Raw genomic sequence first — 26,096 nt, 5'->3', positions numbered from 1 at the left:
TTCATTGGAGAAGTAATGGAGTGTATGGCATCTGAGTCTGAAGGCTTGACCACACCCATGCCTGGTGATTTGTTGAACGCAAAAGGTTTTGCTCTGCTTTGTTATTTCAGCTCATTACTCCTTTTGAGAATCCTACCTTGGCCTCAGTTCATGTGGAGTTTATGGGTTGTAGTTCAATGATAGAAAGCATGCTTTGCCAGCAAAACCCTAGTCTGTCAGAGACTCTGGAAAGCCAGTACTGGGCTAGTCAAGCCAATGGTCCTACAAGGTATCAGGCAGCCTCATATACTCCTATGAAGAACATCTGCTGCTCAAGTACACTTGTTTCACATATGAACGCAACATGCAGCTTAAATTATATTTAATGCTTTGAGGCTTATATGATTAGATATTGATGCTACTACCTCTAAATCTTTTCTGGGGGTTCCCCTAACCCACCAGGAGCAGATTTGAGGAGGATGCAGGGAGGGGAAAGAGAGAGTTAGTTCCACTGCATAAATGGAATTCCTTGCTCTAACAGAACAGCTTGGTTGGATACTGCCCTTAGACAATATTGCTACCTTCAGTTGGAATTAATCCTTTAGATTTACGTGTGGAAGTATGCATAGTTTCCATTTTTTTAAGTGCAGCATGACAAGTAAGTATCTGTGGCAGATATTGTGATATATGGGGTGGTTGTGAGTGGTGGATGATGGCTAGATTCACAAAATGGTTACATTGTGTATCAGAACAAAATTAAGGAAAAATAAAGCCCCAACTTCAAGGCTTTATGAATCTGAAGCTCTGTTTGTAGTTTATTTCTTGTTCTTTCTCGAAATTTCCCTTTGGCAACTAAGTTGAAAAGAATAAGAAATTATAGCAAACGCCTTTGGACCTCTCTTCATCACTCCCCACTTCCTAATAAAAATGCGGCAAGAAATCTTTTCTCTGGATATTGTGTTACTGTTCACACTCCATAATGTAGAAAGTGTCACCTCTCAGTATAGCCATTGCAATATGAAGGAAAAAGCACAAAACTTAGCTAATATTGTTATTCAGAGTAAGGAGGGAATGTGTGGACCCATACAGAAGCCTTAGCAATAGTTCTGTAGTTTCAACCTATGTATTACAGCCTTTATATTTATGGTTGTGCCAATCCAACTAAACTTAACTGTGACTGAATTCCCACTAAAACCACTAGAATAGAAGTTAGTCTAAACTCCCTTTTCTCCATTGCTTTCAGTGGGACTTCAGTGGGACTAACTTTTGCTGGATCAGGGCCATTGTGTTTGTTCCCAGATTTCTGCTGGTCAGAAAAGAAAGTCCATCCATCGTCGACTTCAGACATTTGTAAATTATTTGGTGGATGGGAAAGGGGAGGGAAGAGAGTTGTATAATTGAATTAGTGTTCAAATGAAGCTATTCATTACCTTTAGCTCTTAGTGGTGGTAAATGCCTATTCTAGGACTTTGCATAGACAGAAAACTAAGTACAGGCCTGCAAACTTCTAGAATTTCCATTTCATTTCTTGCTTCATTAATTTCATTAACTTACAAATTGATGAATTCATAGAATTAAAAAGCCATTTACTTTTAATATTTCTTAAAATCACTTTTGCCAAGTATTCAAACCTTTTAATCTGTACTTTTAAATTCCAGCTGTAATTGTTTTCATCAGAGGCATAATTGAACTTCTATGAATTGCATATCAATGTAGCTTGGTTTCCAAAAGCCAGACACAAAAGGCACTCTTTTGTCAACAGCAAAGGATAATAGTTTCTAAAATGGATGGCACATTGTTTGTCTTGCAAGATCAGTGATTTGCTGTAGTTTTAACATGCTAGCAGAAGAAGTAATGTGAGTAAGCAATGATTTATTAGGGAGTAACCAAAGGGACTGTATGGAATTTTTTTTCTCATATAAAAGACAGTATGAGGGTCATGTTCACTTGTTTCCTCTTACTTACTGTTTTTTTCCCTTTCAAAGGAACAGTGATCAACTCAATGTGGAAATACACATGAGACCGAGGGTGCTTTCCTTCCACCCTATGCACAACACTCAACAACACATGCTCCTTCCTCATACTGATTTAGGAAACTTTCTGATGGTAACAGCTGTTCAACAGTGGAACAGACTCCCTCAGGTGGTGGTGGACTCTTTCATTGGTGGTTTTCCAAGTTGAAATTGGATGGCCACCAGTTTTGCATGCTTGAGATTTCTGGGGGTTGGACTATATGACGATCAGGGTCCAACTCTACAAGTCTATGATTCTATGTTTAATCCCCAGCATCTCAATGTAGGATTGAGAATGCCTCCTGTCTGAAATGCTAGAGGGCTGCTAAAAGTCAGAGTAGACAAAACTGAGCTAGATGGACCAATGGTCTGACTTGCTATAAGGCAACCTCCTATGTTCCCATACTCTCTATTGACTACCACAATAGGCAGGAGACTACTAATAATTCAGCAGGCATTTCTTCCTATATATTTCCAGAATATCTATAAATATGGTGTGATAACAGCTGAAACTGCTGGAAATGAGTCTAAAGCATACTGCACTCATCAGTCATATTGTAAGTCAATTAGCCACTCAGCACAATGGGATATTCTTGAAATAGGAACCATGTACATGGCAGTAAAACTGCATCTGGTGCTGTTTCATTGTGATTTCATTAGCATAACAATGAGCCATATAAAAATACAAATTAGAAACCTCCAATTCCACTTAAGGAATCTCTTCCAAACCTTCACAAAAGTACATATTGACAATGGCAAGGATCTGACTCAATTTCAGTGGAAAAATTCCAGGGACAGCTGGATCTCTTATGATTGGGGGTGAAAAAGAAATGAGTACTGAAGATTCATGAAGCAGTGATGATACTGGAAAGCAGATTGTAAGACAATGCAATTTACCGTTAGGCTGGCTTACAGACCAGTCCTATGAAATCCAGTACTGGAACAGCAACTCAGAAAAGTGTTTACCAGGTTGTCAGGGTACCAGTATCAACAAAATGCTGTACCTGATCCCCTGCCCATTCTGGCCCATTAGAGCTGCTGAGGTAGAAATGTTCCTGCACCGTACTCAGAAGAGACCAATAAGGCAAGGACATAATTCCACATAGTTCATACCTAATCATGGAACTGTTGGGAAACTGTGTACGTGCAGCTACTCACACAGAGTCTATTAAGGTTTGGCAGACAGCCAGAAGGCAATCTGAAGGAGTAAGTCTGCCTGGTGATAACAGAGGCATGGATACAGCTCCCTGATTGGTCAAGCTCTCTCAAGGGAGTGATAATTAATGTCCTACTAACTGGAATGTGTTAGTTCAGTGTTCAGAGGTTTAGAGTTCTCTGTGTGAGTGTAGGAGTTGTGAGTCGTGTCAGAGAGAGCTAGCAAAAGATCCGTGTTCTGTTCCTGTAAATAGTCCACTGTCCACCTAACTACAAGTTCCTAGTTCCTGCTTCGTCTATCCTTCTGCAGCCACGTCGCCAATTGCTTCCGTGGATTCTGCTTGTACTCTGCTAGGTCTGGCTAAGGTCCTGCAACTAGTCAGAAAGTTGCAAAACACCAAATAGGTTTTGCCAATAATTCAGTGCTGCAAGATGAAGTGGTGGGATCCTGAAGTGGATATTTTACAATGCAGGAAAATGATTTCCAACAAGTGCTACCAACTTAATGGTTTCAGTCAGTGTTGTTTTTTTTCTGGGGGGAACTCAGGGGTATGCATACCCATAAACATTTTGTGAATCTAAGTTTGGGGCAGTATTTCAATATGAGTAGGAAAATGAGAGTACCCCTAAAAAAATTTTAAAGGAAAAAAAGGACTGGTTTCAGTTACCCCATTCCTGAGGGGTTAGAAAGGGGCAACAACTCAGGGAGTGTGAAATCATGGGCACAATTCCCCCAACAGATACAACTTGTTTCATTCATGTACCTAATAATGTAATTATTGGCCCAAGAAAGGTGGGGGTTTTGGGGAGGCGGGGCTGCCACACACTAAATACCTCAATACAGTAGTTGCTCATAAAACCAGCCAGTTTGGAAATGTCACAACTTTTGCAAGATCATTAGAGAGCCAAACTTTCTGCAGCTTTGTGACATGCATTTTAAAATAAAATAAAATAAACATTTACACCCACTCTTGGGCTGCAATATTTGGCCAGTGGGTATGGTAATCTAGGGAGCAATATGGAAACAATGTTCTGACACTCATTTCATTGATTGTCTCTTACAACAGATCAAAATGTTTGCCAGCAGATGCATGCTCAAGTGTTTTATGCTGGCAAAGCTGCAAAAAATAACTGTGTATGAATCAAACCACATATTTCTTGCTGTTTAAAAGAACCCATAATGTGCTGTGGTTTAAGAACAAGCTGTTATTTTTTTGTCTCTGAAAAATATGTGACTTTAACTAATGTGCTGCAAAATCCATGCACACCAGGAGACTAAAGGATGAATTTTTAGACTTAAGTAAAATGACCTGTTCTCTTGGCTGCAATACAAATGCTTAGGATTACATTTTCAGTGTGTATGTCCAGGGATTTCTCTAAAGGAAAGTAGCCAAAGATTTAAGTGCTAAAATTAAGGTCTTGAAGGGAAAAAAAATGAAGGAGCTTGTAAATGGAAACAATGATGATACATTAATTTTGTGGTTTCTACAGAGTTACTATTTTCTAACTTTGCAACAGGGACAACATGTAATAAGGCCATCCCTGGGATAGTAAAGGAAGTGTTTGCATTGCAAGTTCTTCTGTTTGGTACACAAGAGGTTCCATTTATCTAGTTGTATCAGCCGTAATTAGGATTAGAAAGTCCCACAACCTTCCCAATCCACGCTTTCTTCAAGTGATGCTGTCCCTGTGTTTTAGAACACCAAAACTGTAGTTTTTATCCTCCTCCCTCACAAAACTTTTTTCATATATGATTTTATCAGTTATTATAGATTGTCACTAAAATAGTTCATTGGAGAGGCTATGCATTAGCATTGTACATTTTACCATTAAGGAAAACTTATGATTTTATAAGGATTTTATATATTTTTGTATGTGCATTTTTAAGGATGCATCTCCCAATTGTTCACATATGTATAGACCCCAGGTGTGCTAGTTATTTTGGATCTAGAACTGCAACTTCTCCCAGTACTTCTCCCCCCCCCCCACATATTTATAAAATCACAACAACAAGCACACCTGGGTTCCATACATGTGTACAATTTAGAATACAATGAGGTTTCCTAACATATAAACACTTGAAAATGTACAAGCAGTACACTCTGAATGCTTGGAAATTAAAGTCTGTCTGCATGGAGCAAAAGTGGCTGCAATGATTTGGGGTCTATAAAATCACAGAATGAGGGCTCTGCATCGTTAATGGTCTTGCTAGGTATTCCTTTTAAGATTGGCCTTTAATATAAATGAATAAAATGTACAATCTGTTATTTCCTTAATTTCTGTGTTTACTGACTCGTTGTTGTTGTTGTTGTTGTTAAGGCTATTTCTTTTCGTACCCATTTATTTCCCTACAGAATTGCTTTGATTATGAATAAATTTCAGATTTATCTCTCCAATGGCCCAGAGGGAAAGATGATATATCTATCAGAGTCTCCTGTACAATTTTGACTGTTCTCTATTTCCTCAGTGTCTTGCATCCAGGCATAAATGCCCATTCTTGTTTCGCTGATCAAAATATGCCCACAACAGTATCAAACAGAAAGCTGCAACCCTTCACTACTCCATTCTTTCTTTAAATAAAAGACCCCTGTTCCCAAATTTCCAGAACAATGCCTCCTTCTCAGTCACCTCTTTATTTCTGCAAATAAAAGTCCAAATACAATTCTGAACATAAGAAGACAAATGGATGCCTAGGGGAAGCCTATAAGCAGGACCTGGGGAAAAACAGCATTCTCCCTTCTTGCCATTCCCAGCAGCTGGTATACAGAGGCATACTGCCTCTGACAATCATTGGTAGTCATTGATAGCCTTAGACTGCATGAATTTGTCTAATCCTCTTTTAAAGCCATTTATATTGGCAGTCATCATTACTTCTGTGTGAGTGAGTTCCATAGTTGGACTAAGCACTGTGTGAAAAGCGTACTCTCTTTGGTCTGTCCTGAATCTTCCAACATTTGTGTACATTGATTGGGCCAAGGTTCTAGTATTATGAGAGTGGAGGGAGAAGCTCCTTTCTATCCACACCATGAATAATCTTAAACATCTCTGTCATGCCCGCCCCCCCCCCCCAGTCATAGGATTTGGTAATTCTCTATAGACATTGTTGCTACTGCTCTCCATACAACTACCAACAAGAATTGGTTAGGCAATTATGATTATGTCTGTTTTCTCAACATGAATCAATTATGCAAACCTCATCCTGAGAAATATATATGATTGTCCCAGTACAAATTACCTTATTCCTCTCAAACATAGCATCAACCTCAATCTCATGAAAAGTGATCTACTAATACTGCCCTTCTTTCCCAAAAGTTTCACTCATGCATGGCTTACTTTCTATCTCATGTGGAGAGGCATACATGCCCAGGGCGATGATGATGTATATTTTTAGTAAAACATCTCCTTTTAGAACACCTGTGAAAAACAGCCAAGGAGGTGTTTTTGGCTGACTTGGCGTGCAAGAAGTGTTATACTAAAAAGAGATGCATCTGTCTTCTCTTATATGAACACATCTTTGTGTGCTAGAAAGCACCATACAGGAAAATAAGCAAATATTCATGCAACCCCCCCCCCCCCTTCAAAAGCTGTGTTGGGAGAAAAATAAAACAGTGGCTTAAATGTAATACAGTCACCTACACCTGTATTTAGTTAGCCTGTTTTATCAGCTCTCTGTTAATGTCACAGTCAAAACCCCTGAGGTTTCCTCAATTCAGGGGTATGGAACCCCCAGGCCAAAGGCAATAACTAGATCTCTCTCTATGCCACCAGGGACTCTTCCTAGGCCTCAACCCTCATCAGCCTTCCTCAGGTGCTTTTGCATGGCTGGAATGCATCACTGAAGTACGGTCATGCTTCTTCCTTGCCTGGATAAAATATGGAAAATGTGTATGTGGTGTGTATGTTTGTAGAAACCCTTGAATTTTGACTGACTGGAATGTACAAAGGTAAGAATCACACCTGTTGCATCACCAAATTTTGCTTTTGGTACCCAGGACCACAGGTGTGCTAACCCCAGAAAGTTTCCATTAAGGGAGCGTGGCTCTTGATCTAAAAAACAGTCGTCCCCCCCCCCCCCCGCTCTAGATCATGTGTTATTATTGGCAAAACCTATTTGGTGTTTCGCAACTTTCTGACTAGTTGCAGGACCTTAGCCAGACCTAGCAGAGTACAAGCAGAATCCACGGAAGCAATTGGCGACTTGGCTGCAGACAGGATAGACGAATCAGGAACCAGGAACTTGTAGTTAGGTGTTTATTATATACAGTGGACTATTTACAGGAACAGAACACGGATCTTATGCTAGCTCTCTCTGACACGACTCTCAACTCCTACACTGATACACAGAACTCTGAACACTGAACTCCTGAACTAACACATTCCAGTTAGTAGGCCATTAATTATCACTCCCTTGAAAGAGCTTGACCAATCAGGAAGCTGTCTTCATGTCTCTGTTATCTCCAGGCAGACTTACTCCTTCAGATTGCCTTCTGGCTGTCTGCCAAACCTTAATTGACTCTGTGTGAGTAGCTGCACATACACAGTTCCCCAACAGTTATAACCTTAAGGATTTATGTACATCTTGGATAACATTCTACCTGATGCTTCAGGTGAATGCATTTTCTTAAATATCGTATCTTAGAATCTTGTAATTCTAGATCCAAAATTCTCCACCAATTCTTAGCATTTGCTGTGCTGAGCCTAGTCAACTGAAAAGAAATCTGGTAGCACAAAAATCTTCTTGAATGATAGTCAGTCAGTGGGTATAACTAACTCAGATCTATAACTCATTGACTCAAGCCTAGATCATTGTAGCACATTATATGTAGGGCTGCCTCTGAAGATACCGTATTTTTTGCACCATAACACTCACTTTTTTATCCTAGAAAGTAAGGGGAAATGTCTGTGCGTGTTATGGAGGGAATGCCTACGGGTGGCATGCCTATGGATTTTCCTCCTCTAAAAACTACATGCGTGTTATGGTCGGGTGTGTGTTATAGAGCGAAAAATACGGTACTTCATAAACATTAGCTGGTTGTTGCAGAATTCAATGGCCAGATTGCTCACTGAGGCAAGACAGCATATTACACCAGTTCTGGCTCGACTGCATTGCCTGCCAATTAGTTTCCAGGCCCAATTCAAAGTGCTGGTTTTAACCTATTAATACTTAAACGGCTCAGGACTGCAATACCTCAAGGTCTGCCTCTCCCCATATGAATCAGCTTGGACCCTGCAACCATCATCTGTGGACCTTCTTTGTGTGCCTCCTCCAGAAGAGGTCCAAAGGGTGGCAACATGAGAATGCGTTTGTTGCCTTCATTAAATACGTTTAGACACCAGGTGAAAACATTTCTCTATAACTAGGCCTTTGGCTGATTAACATCCTATGGCAGTGGTAGCCAAACTTGGCCCTTCAGCTGTTTTTGGACTACAATTCCCATCATCCCTGACCTGTTAGCTAGGGATGATGGGAGTTGTGCTCCAAAAACAGCCGGAGGGCCAAGTTTGGCCACCACTGTCCTATGGCATTTTAAATGTGTTTGTGGGAGGGGGGTTGTTCATTTCTTTCTGTTTTATTATGTATTTTATGATGGTCGAATGAAGAATGGTATACAAATCTAATAAATAAAAATAATATCCAAATCAGGGAGAAATCCAATGGAATAGTATAATCAATAGAATAGTATAATCTATCAGTATGAACAATCACAGTCCGACTTTAGGGCTATAATATCCAACCTGTAATAAGAGGAGGAATTTGGATTTGATATCCTGCTTTATCACTACCCTAAGGAGTCTCAAAGCGGCTAACAATCTCCTTTCTCTTCCTCCCCCACAACAAACACTCTGTGAGGTGAGTGGGGCTGAGAGACGTCAGAGAAGTGTGACTAGCCCAAGGTCACCCAGCAGCTGCATGTGGAGGAACAGGGAATCAAACCCGGTTCACCAGATTACAAGTCCACTGCTCTTAACCACTACACCACACTGGCTCTCATAACGTTGTATTATTCCCTAAAGAAGTTTCCCCAGCTTTTGCCCTAGAACAAGCTTTGCAGTTATGATGAAGTGTCACACCATATGGCGGCTGCATGGAGCAGAAAGAAAGGTTGAGTGGGTTGAATACAGCTCACATAGATTTTTTTTTTTGCGAAGGCAATGCTTGGAAGGACAGCTTGGAAGGCAATGTGAATGTTCCATTCAGTTCTGCCTAAACCTGAAAGCACTGAAAGCAACAGACAAAGCCTGACAAAAAGCACCCAGAGAAGCTCAGAAAATATCAGGAATGTCCTTCAGTGAAGTTTAATTATAGGCCTCCTTTGTTTCTGCATTTGTTTAACAACTCTTCTCTGACGAGCATATAGGACTATTTGGGAGATTAATTATTCCTGGGTATTTTTTAAGGCATGGAAGGTATTGCCCTTTGTTGCATGATATGGTAGGTGAACCAAGACGACTAGCAAAGCAAATAATAGCATGTGAACCGGTGGATACAATTTAAATCACAGAAAGAACTATGCCAGGTGTCTCAGTACCTTGCCATGAAAATCAAACTCCTAGTAAATTAAATTAACTTTGTGTGATGGGAAAAAGTTGCAAATATCTCCTTGAGTTCTTCCTGTGAATTCTAAATGAGCATTGCTCTGAGGAAAAATAAAACCCACACTTACCTCCCTCACATCAAGTATCTTCTTAGATCTCATGGCCCTGGGGAGAGGGCTTCTAAAGAAAAAGACGAAAGCAATATTTTACAGTAATAAGAACAGGCAAGCATTTCACAAAAGAAAATAATACACGTAGCAACCCTCCACCTCGGTAAGACAATGGGCATGCATGCTGCAGCCATCTGGATTCCTTGAATTAGTATGATCTACGTTACATTGATTCTGAGGAGGTCAATAAACAATATGTGGCATGACCCACATTTATAATTAACGAGCAGGTCAAAACTAATGCTTTGATTTCAGGGCGGTCACAACTAATGCAGTGCATGCTCATGATTATTCTGAAACTAGGAACTTAGATTTGTGTGCTATCCAGAAATCTGTGACGCCAAATGCTCTTAATGCTTGCAAGAGCTTCCCACTCCCAATTTTAAATTTTCTTAAGCCATGTATGCTTTAAAGGACACTTTTAGCAGAGCTTTCTGGTGGTCTATAAGCATTTCCTGCTTTTGGAAATCCTACCACAAAGCAAATCCTTTAGTTATGCATTTTAGCTTCTGCGTTCTGCATTTGTTTCCTTGCATAAAGTTTTTAGGTACTTTTCAAAATGTGAGTTATTCAGAGAACAGAGCAAGCAGAGACCAGGACTGTTTCAAAACCTGTGTTAAAGTAATACTTCCTAATTAACGTTTGTAAAATTGTGACAGCTTAAAATTAAAGTCACCATGCAAGCCTCCATTGGAGGTTCAAGTTGACTCCATAGGTTCATCAATGTCTATATCACAGGAGGAGAATCTGGGGACCTCCAGGTGTTGGACTATAGCTCCCATCAGCCCTAGGCAGTGTGACCAATGGGGAGGGGAGTCCCTATCCGTGGGTTAACCAAAGTACTAAAGTACTAACTAAACTACACATGGGGATGTTTAACTAAAAATGAAAAGTCTCTGGTACATTGGTTAAAAGGTTTGAGAAGTTTCAAGTTCCTCCCATATTACCACCTAATGGTCTGGACTGAGCAAGAAGAATGCCAACTATTAAGAGATGGTGGGCAGTGAGGCATCCATCTATTTTAATCTGCAACTCGTCCCATGCCATGCCAGAGGTCTAGGTAACTCTGCACACTCTATTTTCTATTGGCAGTTTGCTATTAAGCCAAGAAAACAGGGCCTAGCACTGTGTTTCTCCCCTATGCCATCTCCCATTCCTGCTAACGTCCAGAGATTGCAGAGTAGATAAAGCAGGAGCTCTCTAACCAATCTAAAAACAATTTTCAATGAGAAAAACATTGTTCTGCAATTGTTAGGTCACTTGACCCAGGGTAGCCCTCACTGAATACTACAGAAGTATACTACAATAAAAGGTTTATGGAGGAGGAGGATTACTCAATTCTACTGCAGTTAAGATTTCTCTTATCCAAAGAAAATAAATGATTATCCAAGGCCTCCTAGCACATGGATTTACAATATTCTTTTCCCGTGAAGTCTTAAAATAGAAGTAACAGAATGAAGGTGTATTTTTAAGGAGGCGACTCCATCCTTTCTATCTATAAATTATATTAGGAAATTGTTCTTACCATATTATTTGCCATCCATTTGTCTTCATTGCCCTCATTAAAGGAGAGCTCAGGCCTTAATTTCTTTTCTGTGAAAAAAAGAAATCATGAAGTTGAACAGATAAACCTCAGAAGTGTTACCAGGGGTGAGAAACGACAAGAGAAAAATTAGATAATTAGAAAGACCTCTATAAAACTGCAAATTCATCAGCCATTTTGAACTGTATATAGATTTACTGGAAAGGGAAATGGTTGCAATAGGAAATACTTACCTGGAAGATGCCAGAGCTTTAACAAAGATAATGGTAAAGTTACTGAAACTGCAGGTTTTACTAAAAGATAGGAGCTGAATCTAAATTCTCATCTACCTCCATGACACATCAGTGAGATAATGGCTGAATGATAATAAAGGCGTTTTAATAGAATACTGTGGCCTATGAAACATCCTTCTGGTACAGCAGAATCCTATACATCTTTACTCAGAATAAGTTCCATTCTGAGGGTTGTATTTAGGATTTTGTTCTAAGGACAGAATACTATGATCAGGTTCTGTCAGCTGATGAGATAAAAGATTTGACAGATGTCCCACTGATAGAATTCCAGAAGAACTGATCCCCTGACAGAACACTCCGTTAAAACAGGACAGAGTTGTGTCATGCTCTCTCTGATAGCACAACTTTACACTGGCTGCCCACATTGTCACTAGAGAGCATGGAACACGGTGTATGTTGAGATCTAGTCACAGTACAGCACCACCACTATATAAACCCCACACAAAAAGACCAATACTAAGTTGATGGGGGTTTGCAGCATACATCTATAGCTCTCTGTCCCTATGCCATGTAAACTTAGAGCTCAGGATGAGGAATTTTAGTAATGATAAACAAGGTGAAAGGGTATTTTGCACAGAAAAGAGTACTTTGTACAAACAGCCTGTATCCAGGACACTCCTAAGAATCTGGCCACATTTCTAACACTCATCTACTTAGAAAACGAATAGATACCTTGCCTTCCGTCATATACGGTACATGAACAGAAACCTCCATGACATTCCAACTACTTTGGGAGCATGCTATGGGTTTATCTGTCATTTTAATTCAATGCTTGTATTTTTTGTGCTCTCCTCATCCCATCTGTACTTACAGGATATGGTTTTCTCCTTCCTCCATAGGACATGGTAATCATTCTTCTTCCATTGTTAGGAGGAGACTCTTCCTCTTTCCTTACATAATTGCTAAATAGAAGGGGTAGGGAATCTTCTTCCAACTCCTGGCAGCCCCAGTCCCCATGGCCGTTGATAATGAGATATGTAGTCCAATAACACAGGCATGATACCACATTGGCTACCCCTGTAAATTATATATATATATATATATAGAGAGAGAGAGAGAGAGAGAGAGAGAGAGAGAGAGAGAGAGAGAGAGAGTAGTATACTTGCTGTTGTGTAGAGAGGTAACTGATATTGAATAATGCAAAGTAAGTCCCTCCTTGCCGGTAATTTGCAGCTATTTTCCCCATCTGATCTAGGTTACTGGACAAATTAGATGATATTGGATTTCTTCTGCATTGCTCTGGGTGATCAAGACAAGCAGGTGCTTCTCACTGACATGGTATCTGGAAATAGTCACCAAAAAATAAGCACATGGAACCAATTCAACTCATGCCTGCCTGAATGGAGGAAAGTTTTTGCCAATCCATCTTGACTGTAAATTCTTTAGCAGTTCTCTGCTAAATGCTAGTTTTGTGAGATTCAACAATCCCTCTTGGCTTCTTCTCAGTTTTTCTTAGGCAGTATCTCTCCCAAGTGCAGATGGTGATAAATTATCTAAATATTTTAGTAACAGACTCAAATACTTCAAAAGATAAAAAAAAAGTTTAAAGTTACCCAGAGTGCCTTTGCTGAGGGGCTATGTACTCTGGATGGCATTGAAAATGAATTGGGCTTCATTCCCCCTGGCCAAAAAACAGCAGGTTGAGGGATTTAAGTTTATTTATATTATTAAAAATCTCCTTTATAGCATTGTAAATTTAACCTGAAAGTTACACATGTGGAATCACTTTTCATTGCTGTAATTTGGAGCTCCACTGAATCATGTCAACTTGCCTCAGAGGTGAAATAGCCCCAATGTTTTTCACCTGGTCTAATTTATAAGAACAGCACAGCAGCGTCAACAAGCCCACACCATCAAGAATTCATTTCTATAGGGAATCGGTATAAGATCACATTCTGAATAATCTGTGATTTACTCATCCTCTGCCAGAGTAATCTGAGGCTGGAGTTGTTTTCAGATGCCCCATTTCCCCAAATGTGTGGATCTATCTAGTTGATATGCATTATGGGGTGGTGTCATCAGAAGAGACTGAATACATGGTGTGTCTGGAACTGGTCCTTCTCTTGAAAACACCTGCTTATTGGACTTGGACCACAGCAGAAGTGGCATTAAAAAGGGAAGAAGAGATCCCCCCCCCAATCCCTTCCTCTTTAAGTGTGCAAAAAGAGCTGGTAGTCACCGAGAGTTGCGTATTTTCCAAAGGCTACTGCAGTGGGAGTTTTTTTTGGGGGGGTGCATGCCTGGATGGGGGCAAATAAACTCAGCAATTCCATGAGGAAGGCAAACCTCATCCATCTCTTGTCTTAATATTCATGATACATCTTGGTTGAACTAGATCTGACTGAAGATTCATTGACTAGAGATGTCTTGTGCATAATGTCTATGAATCCGGGGGGACGGGGGGGGGGGAAGGAAATGTTCAGCTTTTGGCACTGAAATTCACACATGGGTGAGGGCATTATTATGATTTATTGTGATTCATCATCACATACGCTCCAACATTTTTTCCGATGAAAATAGGGACGTCCTATTTCATAATAATTTTTATTATTTATACCCTGCCCATCTGACTGGGTTACCCCAGCCACTCTGGGTGGCTTCCGACATATAAAAACATAATAAAACATTTAAAAAACTTCCCTATACAGGGCTGCCTTTAGATGTCTTCCAAAGGTTGGCAGGTGGCGCTGTGGGTTAAACTACTGTGCAGCTTGGGCTTGCCAATCGAAAGGTTGGCGGTTTGAATCCCCATGACGGGGTGAGTTCCCGTTGTTCGGTCCCTGTTCCTGCCAACCTAGCAGTTCGATAGCACGCAATGCAAGTAGATAAATAGGTACCACTCCAGCGGGAAGGTAAACGGCATTTCCGTGCGCTGCTCATGACCCGGAAAAACTGTCTGTGGAAGCAGACAAACACTGGCTCCCTCAGCCTATAGAGCAAGATGAGCACTGCAACTCCAGAGTTGTTCGCGACTGGACTTAATTGTCAGGGGTCCCTTTACCTTTAAAGGTTGTATAGTTACTTATCTTCTTGGCTCAGGGGTCGCATAACTCAATTACCCTCCAACATTTCTCCGATAATAGGGACGTCCAAAGGAAAAGCGGGACATTCCAATATCAAATCAGAAACTGAATTCTGTAGATCCAGCCATGTCCTGGAAAATAGTGACACTTGGAGGGTCTGCAAGGGCGGTTGCCCTCATCCAGTCTCAGCCTTCCCAAGGAGACTGATCTTGGCCAGGGAGCGGGAGACTGGTGGTGGACAAGGCTGGCTCATGACATTTATTGGCCTTGTATGTTTCATTCTTAAAGTCTGTGCAATGGATAGGGATGTGACTTAACTACATTTCCATGTATCCCAGTAACAAACAAAACAAAACAAAATCCTCAGGAGTACACAGGCCTTAGGAATGAGGCCTACAAGCTCTTTTCTGCTGGCCATCTCCCTGCCCTTCAAAAGTTAGGTTTGTTTGAAAAGGCCAGGCAGTTGTAGGAACAGCTACCTAGTGACAACGTCTTGACTAACCTGGCCCAACTGTGGTTTAGGGGCACTCATATTGTACCTGTGATTTCGAAACTGCCCCAGTTCCAAAATTTGTCACAAACTACAGTGGTACCTCAGGTTAAGTACTTAATTCATTCCGGAGGTCCGTTCTTAACCTGAAACTGTTCTTAACCTGAAGCACCACTTTAGGTAATGGGGCCTCCCGCTGCCGTTGCGCTGCCAGTGCACGATTTCTGTTCTCATCCTGAAGCAAAGCTCTTAACCTGAGGTACTGTTTCTGGGTTAGCGGAGTCTGTAACCTGAAGCGTATGTAACCTGAAGCGTATGTAACCCAAGGTACCACTGTACTATAACTTATAGGATATTCTTTGAATCTGCTTTAAATGAATAAGCAATCCTCCCCTATGAAGCTCTCAAAATCAGAAATGAAAATGAATTTTACCTCAGATGAATGAGCCTCATAATAGGGATGGATGGATAGAATTTTCTTGCATTAGAAAAAGCCTTTCCCTGATGTTCATTATAAGTGGTATGAAGTGAGTAGAGGGTGATAATTCATTTCATATATTTTTAAGGCTTTGAGATAGCTACTGCACAGTAGACTTCAAGAATAGTCTTTTTTCACATATGTTCTTTTTTTCCTAGCCAATTTTCCTTTTGGATTCTTCATTATGTAGTTATGCATGTGTTTCACTGGTCTTGACATTTTTTGTTCCTTTCACGAAATTGCTCTGATTTAATTTTAATGTCTGCAGTTCCATTTGCTCTTAAAAAGAACAAACTGCTGCTGGGGGAGGGAGTGTTTTTAAAGAAACTTTGCTCTATTTCACCCTCTGATTTTGTTTGCCTGTGTATCTCTGTCTATCTGTATGTGTGTATCTATCTATATTCCTTGTGGTGCCTGCTTTTGATAAACATGCAGCATTTTTATACCAGGACAAAAGGTAATGACAGCGTCACTTGGGCATCAGTCTAGATAAAAAGAAAAAACCATTCTAGCTTCTAGCATAAATATAAATGTGGGATATGACAGGTTCATAATCCAGCACTATAGTTACCTCCTATCATTTATTTAAGAGCATTTAAGACCTGAAATTTTTAAAACCAAGTATAAATGCTGATTAAGGGTCTGAATTATTCTAAGTAGATGATCCATAGCTAGGGTTGCCACTTGTTCCTAGAAAAATGTGATCATCCTTTTTTTGAGAAAAGTGTTCCCTGTCCTGTGTGGACTTTAAACGGGACACCTTTTTTCACATATTTGCGCTTCTTCTCAAAAATGTGCAGGCAGAGGGTGGACTCAGTGGGAGGAGGAGAGCCGAGAGTGAGAGCAAGAGTTATCATGGGATGCAGGTAGAGGCTGGGGTGGGGCTGGGAGGAGGAGTTTGAGAGAGAGAGTGAGTTTTTGCGCAGGCAGAGAGTGGGTCCTTATTCTTCTCTGTTGTGTGCAGTTAGGAACTGAGTTGCCAGAGACATACTGTATTTGTGTATCCTCTACTTTGGAGCTGAGAACCCAAGTGAAGCTGCTTGAACCTTCACGTAAACAAACACTCGTTAGTTTTCCTGTCCTGTGTTCAGATTCTCACTTTATAAATAGCTCATCTCACACCCCACTGCCCCTGACAAATATGGCTTTCTTTGCTCTTTGTATTTTGAAAATGTATATACATATTGAATAGGAAAACTCTGATATATGAGTCTCTCTCTCTCCCCGCCCATTCCAAACAGCAGCATTCAGGCAGAATTCGGTTGATATACTGAGCCTCGTTAGTCAAGTGTACATTTAAGAGGTTGGATTAAAGTGTGAAATATCAGGACTGCCTCTTCACTTGGAATCTAAAATATGGGTTTTTTTACAGTTGTCCATAAATTTGGCTAAAACTTATTCAATAGGACAAACTTATTTATCTGAAGTTACAGGAAAACATTTACCTCATCATAAATGTGGCTTAATTTTTCCACTGAATGCAGTAATCAGACATATTGAGACAAATGTTATTTCCCTTCTGGTCTTCTTTGCTGGCCTTTCATGTCCACCTTCCGAAACATTGATGACCATTCTATCGTTGTTTCATTACCCAAATAATAGTTCAACATTCTAAAATAGAAGGAAGAACCCTTCTGCAGTATATGTTTATCTTTGATAGCTACTCTGAATATCATTTTTCTAATATAAATTATGCAGTCGTAAATTATGTTAGCAGTTGAAAAACCAGGTGCAGATTCCCAACATCCCCTGCCCCCATCATTAGGGATCTGCTATTTGATGGATTTGTGTTTAGTAAAATTAATACTTTATTATTTCATTCTGAATCAATGAAATCCAGCTGCTTTTGAGGTCCTGTGGACTGCTGTTTTCACTAAAGCTGTTCACCCAAGTAAAGGAATCATGAAGTTTTTGTGATCATTAATCAAAGAGCCATTTGGAATCACTGCCCTGTTTGCTTCGACTGTAGCAGAAGGTGAGGTGCACATTAGCCACACTTCCTACTGCTAAATTGAACCAATTGCTATTTTCTTAAGAGCAACATTTGGCAATTGTATTACATACGGAGATTTCTTTTTCAAAACTCAAAGGACCAAACCACTTAAAATAAAGACTACTGTAGATAAACTTATAACTTGTTGAAGTTTTTTAGCACTTGGTTCCAGTGAAACTATGAGTCAAGTTGGAATTTGCACAATTGTGACCTACCACAAGGTAAAAGTTTTTCCCCAATCTCCTTTAGTGAAAACCTTTGGGAACTGGTTGTTTGAAAGCTTTAATATAAAACAAAATTTTAGGCCACGAATTTGGCAAATCTAAACAGTAAACTTCAGCAACATCTGGAGAAGCAGATCTCTAGCCTAGCTTTACCTCTTTGGTGGTGGGAGATAAAAGGAAGCTGGGTGAAAGGCAAGAGAGCATGATGAGAGGGCAGGATGGTGAGCAGAAGTGGAGGCACTTACCTACAGAGGCCTCAAATTCCAATTCAAGTTGTTGATTAGGAAGTGCCCTGCTTGAAAGACCAGTTGTGGAGCAGGAGGTTCTTGGCTGAGCAACAGAACCTGCAAACGTTTGTATTAGCCTGCTAAGAGGCTACTAGCATTGAACCTCCTCACCTTCTGCCAAACAGTTGAGGGACACAGTGATCTGTCCCTTTTTGACCAGACTGCTTGGTTATTGAATTAGTAATATAGTACAGTAAATAGGTAAAGGTAAAGGGACCCCTGACCATTAGGTCCAGTCATGACCGACTCTGGGGTTGTGGCGCTCATCTTGCTTTATTCGCCGAGGGAGCCGGCGTACAGCTTCCGGGTCATGTGGCCAGCATGACTAAGCCGCTTCTGGCGAACCAGAGCAGCACACGGAAACGCTGTTTCCCTTCCCCCTGGAGCAGTACCTATTTATCTACTTGCACTTAGATGTGCTTTCAAACTGCTAGGTTGGCAGGAGCAGGGACCGAGCAACAGGAGCTCACCCCATTGCGGGGATTCGAACCACCGACCTTTTGATCGGCATGTCCTAGGCTCTGTGGTTTAACCCATAGCGCCACCCGCGTTGGAGTAATTCCTGCTCACTGCAGGTAGCGGCAGAAGTACAGCTGGTGCACATTTTGCTTGTGGTAGCCTTTGGAAAGAACCAGAAAAAGGGGCAAAGCCAGCCTGGGATCTGCTGGATCCCAAGCCAACCCCACTGCTTTCACTTGACAGCATCAGGCCCTGTACAGGCCCAGTCGGCATGCCAACTCCAGGCTGACATAGTTCACAGCTGCCTTTTTTCTACCCTCTGCTTCTCTGGCTGGTACAAATGATGGGACTGTCCCTGCCACTGCCCAGCCAGGATTTAGATTGCTCGGCCCCTCTGTTATTGCTACTATATAAGGCTAATAGAATTTCATTATTTGGCTCATTGATCAGAATGTGCTGCATGGAAGTCTAGCATTTTCATTCTAGTTGTTCTTAAAACAAAAGGCGTTAACTGAGGGTGGTTTTCACCGATAGACAAAGAAGTATTACGGACCTAAAGCTTCTGTTAGTTTCAGCTCTCTTGAAAATATATTAGTATGTTGTCATAATTGTTTCCTATATTTTTTACTGTTTTTAATAGATTTTAATTAGGGTCCCATGCCTGGCCTTTTTAAAGGCTTTATATACACAAAGCAGATAGCTTGAATTAATTAGCGTTTTTACTTTTTTGAATGTGGTATACAAACCTGATGTCATCACAACTTCATACTGCTCTGTTTCTTTTGCTGTGACATGCTTAACAACAGCACAATTCTAGAAATGTTTCCTCAGCAGCAGGGATACTTGAAGAGAGATCCCAGAGGGCAGCCTCCACTATTTCTTCCCTAGGAGGGTACCAGCAGTGCCTTCTATTCACCAAGAGGCTGCTGTAGAGGCAGCATTGGGCAGGGGGCTGTTGAGGAGGCAGCAGATCTGGTCCCCATTACTGCCACTGGGGCAACAGCAGCTGGTGATGCATTCCTTTGTAGGCCAGATTTGCTGCCACTATGGATCCTGCCTCCTGAAGTGAGCGCCTCACCTTGTCTCATGGGTGGACTGACCCTGCCTAGTATAATCACCTGTGGTGTTCTGAGGGTCATTCAATTTCTGGGAGCAGACAGGGGGGCATAGGGGAATCCAGCAAGAATAAGGAATTGGTGAAAATTGCCTCCGTGCCTCTGCCTATGGGGGGCATCCTTTGTTATGTCACTTAGTGCAACTCTGGATCAAAATTACTATAAAAATGAGATATGAGCAATAATTGACCAACAGATTATATTACTTGCTGTTTTAGAATTGTCTGGATGGCTTTTCTAATATCGTATCCTCTCTCATACACCTCTCTCTCTTCCCCTCTGTCTGTCTACACACACATACACGTGCTATTTTTCTAGAAAAAGAAGTGCTGGAACTCACCATGAACACCCCCCTTGTTGTCTTATAATAGTAATGGTGGCCACCTGAGAGGTGCTGGAACTGAGTTCCAGTGAGTTCCGGCTGAAAAAAGCCCTGACACACACACAGAGAGAGATCTTAGCCATTCTCTTCTTCCTTCCCCTGATTCTGTTGCTATGGCTACTGCAGTAACCCCATCTTGTCTTTATAATAATAATGATACTGACTCAAATTATAGAAAATGCATTCCCCCCCCCCCCCCGCTTTGGAGTGGTGGGAAATGTATGTGTGCAAATATTGCAAAAGGCACATTCTCTTTCATGTATAAAGTGAATGCTTAAAGTTGGGTAGCTATTCTTAAAGCACAGTGCTCGAACGATCTATATTCAAGAACTGCAGAAAATCTGTTAATGATATTGGAACTTTAATGGCACTCTCCAGCCCTTGACCATGCTGTGCTTTGCTAGTACACAAGCTCTCCGATAAGACAAATGCAAGGACAGAGGAGCTGCTTCACAGCTGATCTCGTGGGCGCGGGGATTATAGCTGCCTTGTAGCTGATGGAGCCTGGGCAAAGTGGCTGCTTGAGAGCAATGAACAAAGGCGATGACTACAGCAAAGAGCTCCAACAAGAAGGCAAATGGAGGTTGCCCTCAGCCGCGCTGCAGTTTAAACAGCATTGGCCACGCCCCCTGGCTAACCTGATTGGTTGGCCGGGGGGCGTGACTCAGCTGGGAGTCCTAATGACATGGGCAGCATTCCCTCTGCCCACTGCCGGGTCACTGGGAGATCCCAGATGCACGTCCGCAGTGCCACCCACTGGAGAAGGGGAGTGGTCTAATGAAATTGGAACTGTAATAGCTCTATCCTAGAGTAAGGACTTCAGCCAGTCAGATAACAAGCTGTAAGTAGATTTGGTTTTGATTGGTTTTGGGTTTGGTTTTGGGTTTGTTTGTTTTTAACCAAGAAAAAGAAAGTTAAGGTAAAGGCATGAGAGAGAAGCCAAGCCAGAAAGCCAGTCTGGAAACTCTGTTATAAAGCAAATTATGATAGTTTTATTGAGAAATTTCCTCCATTTGTTCTGGGCTGAGTACATGCTATCCTCAGGCCTTTCTTCAGTGTACGTTTCATTTTTGTCCAGTGTTATTTCCAAGTGAAGAACAAAGGGAAGGTACCTATCTATGCAGGAACAAAGAAAGCTTCAATATATGCACTTAAAGCAGCATTGTCAAGGGTCACGCTAGATGTGACATCAAATTTTTGTGAGGGAAACTCTTTTTTTCCTTTTACAATAAGAAGCCACAAGGATTCCCAGCCTGGATAGGAATAATGGCATGGTCTCCCCGCCTCACCATTTTATTGCTGAAACCACCCCCGCTCCTGGTTCAGATGGCACGATTATAAAAACTGATTAGATAAGCTTTACAAATGGGAGGGGGGGGATGAAGATTCGGTGGGAAAATGGAAAATCTAAGCCTCTGTACAAAAGGAACAGGAACAAAGCAAAAACCAAAGCCCTTTGGCTGCCGCCAGAGAAGCAAGGAGAATTGGTTCTGTTGGGTTTTGGGGAGATCTCATGAAAGCCTCATGAGATTGTGGTAAGCGAGGCTGCAGTGGCAGTGGCAAGAGGGAGTGGGCAAATGATAGCTCCTTCCTGTTTTGCCTCGGTGGCAAAACAAGACAAGCTGCCTCTGCCACATAACATCCCTGGATCTGCTTGACATGTAGCCTTCAATGTGTACTTTGTGCAAGAGGTCACCAAGGCTCATTTCTGCTCATGTGTTTTTAACCCTGAAAAAAATATGGAATAAGAATAAAGTGGTCCTTGGCATCTTCTTCTACGAAGCTGTTGGGAGTGGACATTAGGAGTTTTGGAGCGCCATCAGTATGCTGGTGACACTCAGCCTATTTCTCTATAACATCTACCCATATGTTTAGAAAGTTATGCTAATTTTAATCTGTTTTAACATTTTAATTGTTGTATGTTTACAGTATGGTTGTTAATTTTTCTCTATTTCATTGTTTTTATAAACTGCTTTGAGGATTTTTTTTTTTACACTCAAGCGGTGTGTAAATTTTATCAAATAAATAAATAACATATTAAACCAGCTGCTGTGTAACTAGAGAAGCCCTGCTCACAAGAGATATGTTTTCTGAGTGTGTGGAATAGGAGATTGCAGCAAGATCATGCTAGCTGGTGTGAACACAGCCTGCAGGCAAAAGGGAATACTGAAAATGGCAGCATTCCCAATTGCATGCATGTTCACACATGCACAGGCTCCGGACTCAGCTACATTGGCAAAGAAAAAGCACTTTATATGTGTTGTATATGCATTCTAACATTGTGACACCAGATGGCGCTGTGGAGTTCTGTTTTTGCCAATCTGATTTCTCATACAAACTTTACAATGCCTTTAACTGAAGCACTTCTTTGATGTGTCTAGATCCAGCCTCTGTCTGTACCTGCAGCTGCATGTACAGAGGTTGGGAGCAGGATTTGTGGATGCAATCCTGCCCTCCATTCCATGCATTTCAATAACCACACTTACATCTTGCGAGCAGGCCTAGGAAAGACCCAATCATTATCGGATTAGGGGGCGGAATGTTGTTTTTAGATTTGACCCCTCATTTTCCTAGAAAGAAAGCACATGCTTCCCTGATTCTCTCCCATCATCCATGAAAACAAAACTGTCATAAAGTTCCTTAAAGCACTTTATTATTTGCTTAACCGAAAGAAGAACAGAATGGTTCTAAACGATTATATTTATAAAAGAAATCACCGCTTCCTCCATGAGTAATGAAACTAGAGCCCCAGTCAAACTTCATTGAGATAATTACCATATTCTCATCCACTTTCTTCCATTGTGAAGGTTAGATGAATTATTCTTTTCCTCTGCTTTTCATTCACAGAGTAGCTGCTTTATTCCATCACACAGACAAATGCATTTAAATTGATACATGAATGGCTCTATGGGTTAGGAATTATTCTTTTCTGGCGGCATAACCTGCAGAATTTAACGTGCAGCTGCTAAAGGGTTTTTTGGGGGGGAATTTCGGTGATCAGGAAAAATGACTTCATATACATACAATTTAACACTTCACTATTCATTATTAAACACCTGTCACAGTTCCTGAATAGGAGGAGCTGAAGAGCGGTGCATAAGATCTTAGAAGGGACAATTAATGGCTAGTGGAAATTTTTCCTCTCTTTATACTCCACGGAAAACAGGTTATTTTCAAGCCACCTTTTCGGCCCAATTCATGGTGGATATCTCTAGGCATAGGCTTGCTCAAGTCAGAGTGAATGAGAGCTGGCAACACTTGCAGGGATGCTTGCATTTAGGTACCCCCCCCCCCGCCCTTCAGTTCAGTCTGCTTTAATCTAACAAGGCAACACTTGGAACTTGTAAAGACAGCTGGATCAACAAAGGAGAGAAAGAAAACAAGAAACTATGGAATGGTGCTGAAAGAATATCCTTTAACCAGGACAACCTTTAACAAGGAAAATCACCCTCTTTTACTGTTCCTCCCAGGAAAAGGCAATCCTAATAGTAAAAGTGAGAGCAGGTGGGAAAGGTTATACACTGTGAATTGGTATTAATCTCAGTCCCCAGCAGGCATTTGTGTAAGTTACAAAGACAGCAAGTAATTCCAAATGGTTTGGCAGCCACCGCTAAAAAGAGAGCTAAGGACAGCCATATAATGCTAAGCAGGATTCGCTCAGCTTTCAGAGGGGAAACTAAGCAGATTCTGGCAGGAGTGTATAATACACTGCACAATGGACCTTTTATTTTTATGAATATTGAAAAATCAGCTGCTACAAGAAAGAGATAATGAAAAACAAACAGAAATGTTTTCCATGATGAGCAGAGGCTCTTATAATGATCCACTTTGCTACAGATATACTGAAAATCTGCAGCAAATTAACATAATAAACATAGGATAAAATAACTGTTGTCCAGAACATTATGCTGCTCTGCACATCGTTTGAGAGATCACTTATTTTAACTTTTTTAAAAACATGTCTAGCTCTGCACAGATAGCAGTGTAGAAAGGGAAAGTAGGATTAAAAGACTGTAATCCCACTTATTAAGCAAAATAAACATTGATTGTTGGATCTTGATGCTATTCATTAATTATTATTAAAGCCTATTTACATTTTCTAAATCTCACTGCTTCAGAGGTTACTGGGATTTGCTTTCAGGGGTGGCGCTGTGGGTTAAACCACCTAGGGTTTGCCAATTGGTAGGTCAGCGGTTTGAATCCCTGCGACGGGGTGAGCCATGGTACTTCAGCATCAGCACAATTGGATGGTGCCTTCATCTGCTTTATGAGGAATGTTTGAGACATTTGGAAAAGAGGACACTGAGGGGAGATATAATAGTCATCTTCAGATATCTAAAGGGCTGTCATGTGGAGGATGGACCAAGCTCTGGAAGGTAGGACTTGAATCAATGCATTCAAGTTGCAAGAATGGAGATTGCGACTAAACATCAGGAAGAACTTTCTGACAGTAAAAGCTGTTCAACAGTGGAATGGACTCCCTCAGGAGGTTGCGGACTCTTCTTCCTTGGAGGTTTTTAAGCGGAGGTTAGATGGCCATCTGTCATGGATGTTTTAGTTATGGATTTCTGCATTGCAGGAAGTTGGACTAGATGACTCTCGGGGTACTTTGCAACTCTATGACTCTATGTAAAGCAGGGGTGGTTAACTTTTTTCAGCCTGAGGGGTGCAGTACCTTCTGAGCAACCTTTCAGGAGTCATGGCAGGGGTGTGTGGAACCAGAGACAAAAGTGGGAAGAACAATGAATGTAACTGTTTCATGTACGCTATGCTAGCTTCTACATACACACACACACCCTTCACTATTCTTCATCCAGGCAAGCAGTTATTGGAATTAAAGGACATATTTTAGTCAGGCATAAACAGTCAAGGAGATTGTGAAGCAAGGCTGCTTATGGGTGTGGCTGGGAACAGGCAGTGGGCCTGGGGAAGAAGTGTGATGGGAATCCTGTGGCGACCTGAAGGGTCACATTCAGTCCCTAGGCCTGAGGTTCTCTGCCCTTGATGGAAGGTAAGCCAAACAAACTCCTTCCTCCCTGAAATCTTGGCAGTATTTCTCTCATTCTCCCTTGGCTTTACAGCCGGCTTCTTTTTGTTCCCCCGCCCCCAGAAAAAGCTAGAGCCCACCTCTAACCAAAATACCTCTAAAATATGGATAAACTTGATTTGTCCTCCTGTCTGTTCTTCCCTTACAATGACCAGAGGTCATTGCTAGCAACCTGAACTGATATCTCTATGCATTGCATGTTTCAGTGACCCCCTGCAGTCATTCTGCCAGGCTGTAACATGGCTCAGTTGGAACCGGCAAGGACCTGCTAAATGTTTGGCAGGTTTTCAGTAAGGCAGCAACTAACATCCACAGAAGTATGGTGCATGGTGGATACAGTGACGCAGGTGAATTAATGTATCCAAATGCCTGGAAACTTAACTAGAATTCACCCTCCAACCTCATAAATAGTCAGTGTGTCCAGAGAAGTAGGTGATTTATAGTTTAACATTTTCCTGTGATCTGTCATTTGCTCTTTCGCTTTAAAGCTAAATCACTCCAGAAATGCACAAGAGGGGGGAAGGCAAGGAGAAGTCTTTTTATTTTTAATTAGAGTGCACTAAATGGCAATAAAGTAATGTGAATACAGTGGAGACCTCTTAAATCCATAACAGTAAATCTATTGCTGCAACAGGTCCATCCTTTATCTGATATTCGTTTAAGATCGTTTCACACCTGAAGTGTAGCGCTGACATGAATTGGTGCTAATAGACTCATGTATTTAAATAATTCAATAAAACATCTGGAAAGGGATATGCCTTGTGACTTTCCTGATGGAAACTTGTTTTGTGCTGTATAAAATGTGAGGAAATTGACTATGCTCATTACTTGAAAATCAGCCATTCAGTCGCTTTCTTCATTCATTATTTTGGTTGAATATTCATTTCTTATTATTCCTATCCAATTTTG

General features: G+C 41.2%; 1 long non-coding RNA gene across 2 annotated transcripts in view; it reads right to left on the bottom strand.

Annotated features, from left to right (window-relative positions):
• Positions 1-26,096, bottom strand: part of LOC308479324 — a 207,150-nt gene that overhangs the window by 175,273 nt on the left and 5,781 nt on the right. For both annotated transcript variants that reach the window (XR_013987606.1, XR_013987607.1), the window contains 3 exons: positions 12,501-12,706; positions 11,379-11,446; positions 9,812-9,863 (listed from right to left, as the gene is read on the bottom strand). This is a non-coding gene — a long non-coding RNA (uncharacterized lncRNA). The remainder of the gene's footprint in view (positions 1-9,811; positions 9,864-11,378; positions 11,447-12,500; positions 12,707-26,096) is intronic.

The sequence above is a fragment of the Podarcis pityusensis genome (assembly GCF_964106645.2).
Source record: "Podarcis pityusensis genome assembly, chromosome: 1".
In the NCBI taxonomy this organism is placed as follows: domain Eukaryota; kingdom Metazoa; phylum Chordata; class Lepidosauria; order Squamata; family Lacertidae; genus Podarcis; species Podarcis pityusensis.
Note: the sequence above shows the minus strand (reverse complement) of the source record. Positions and strands in the feature narration are given on the sequence as shown.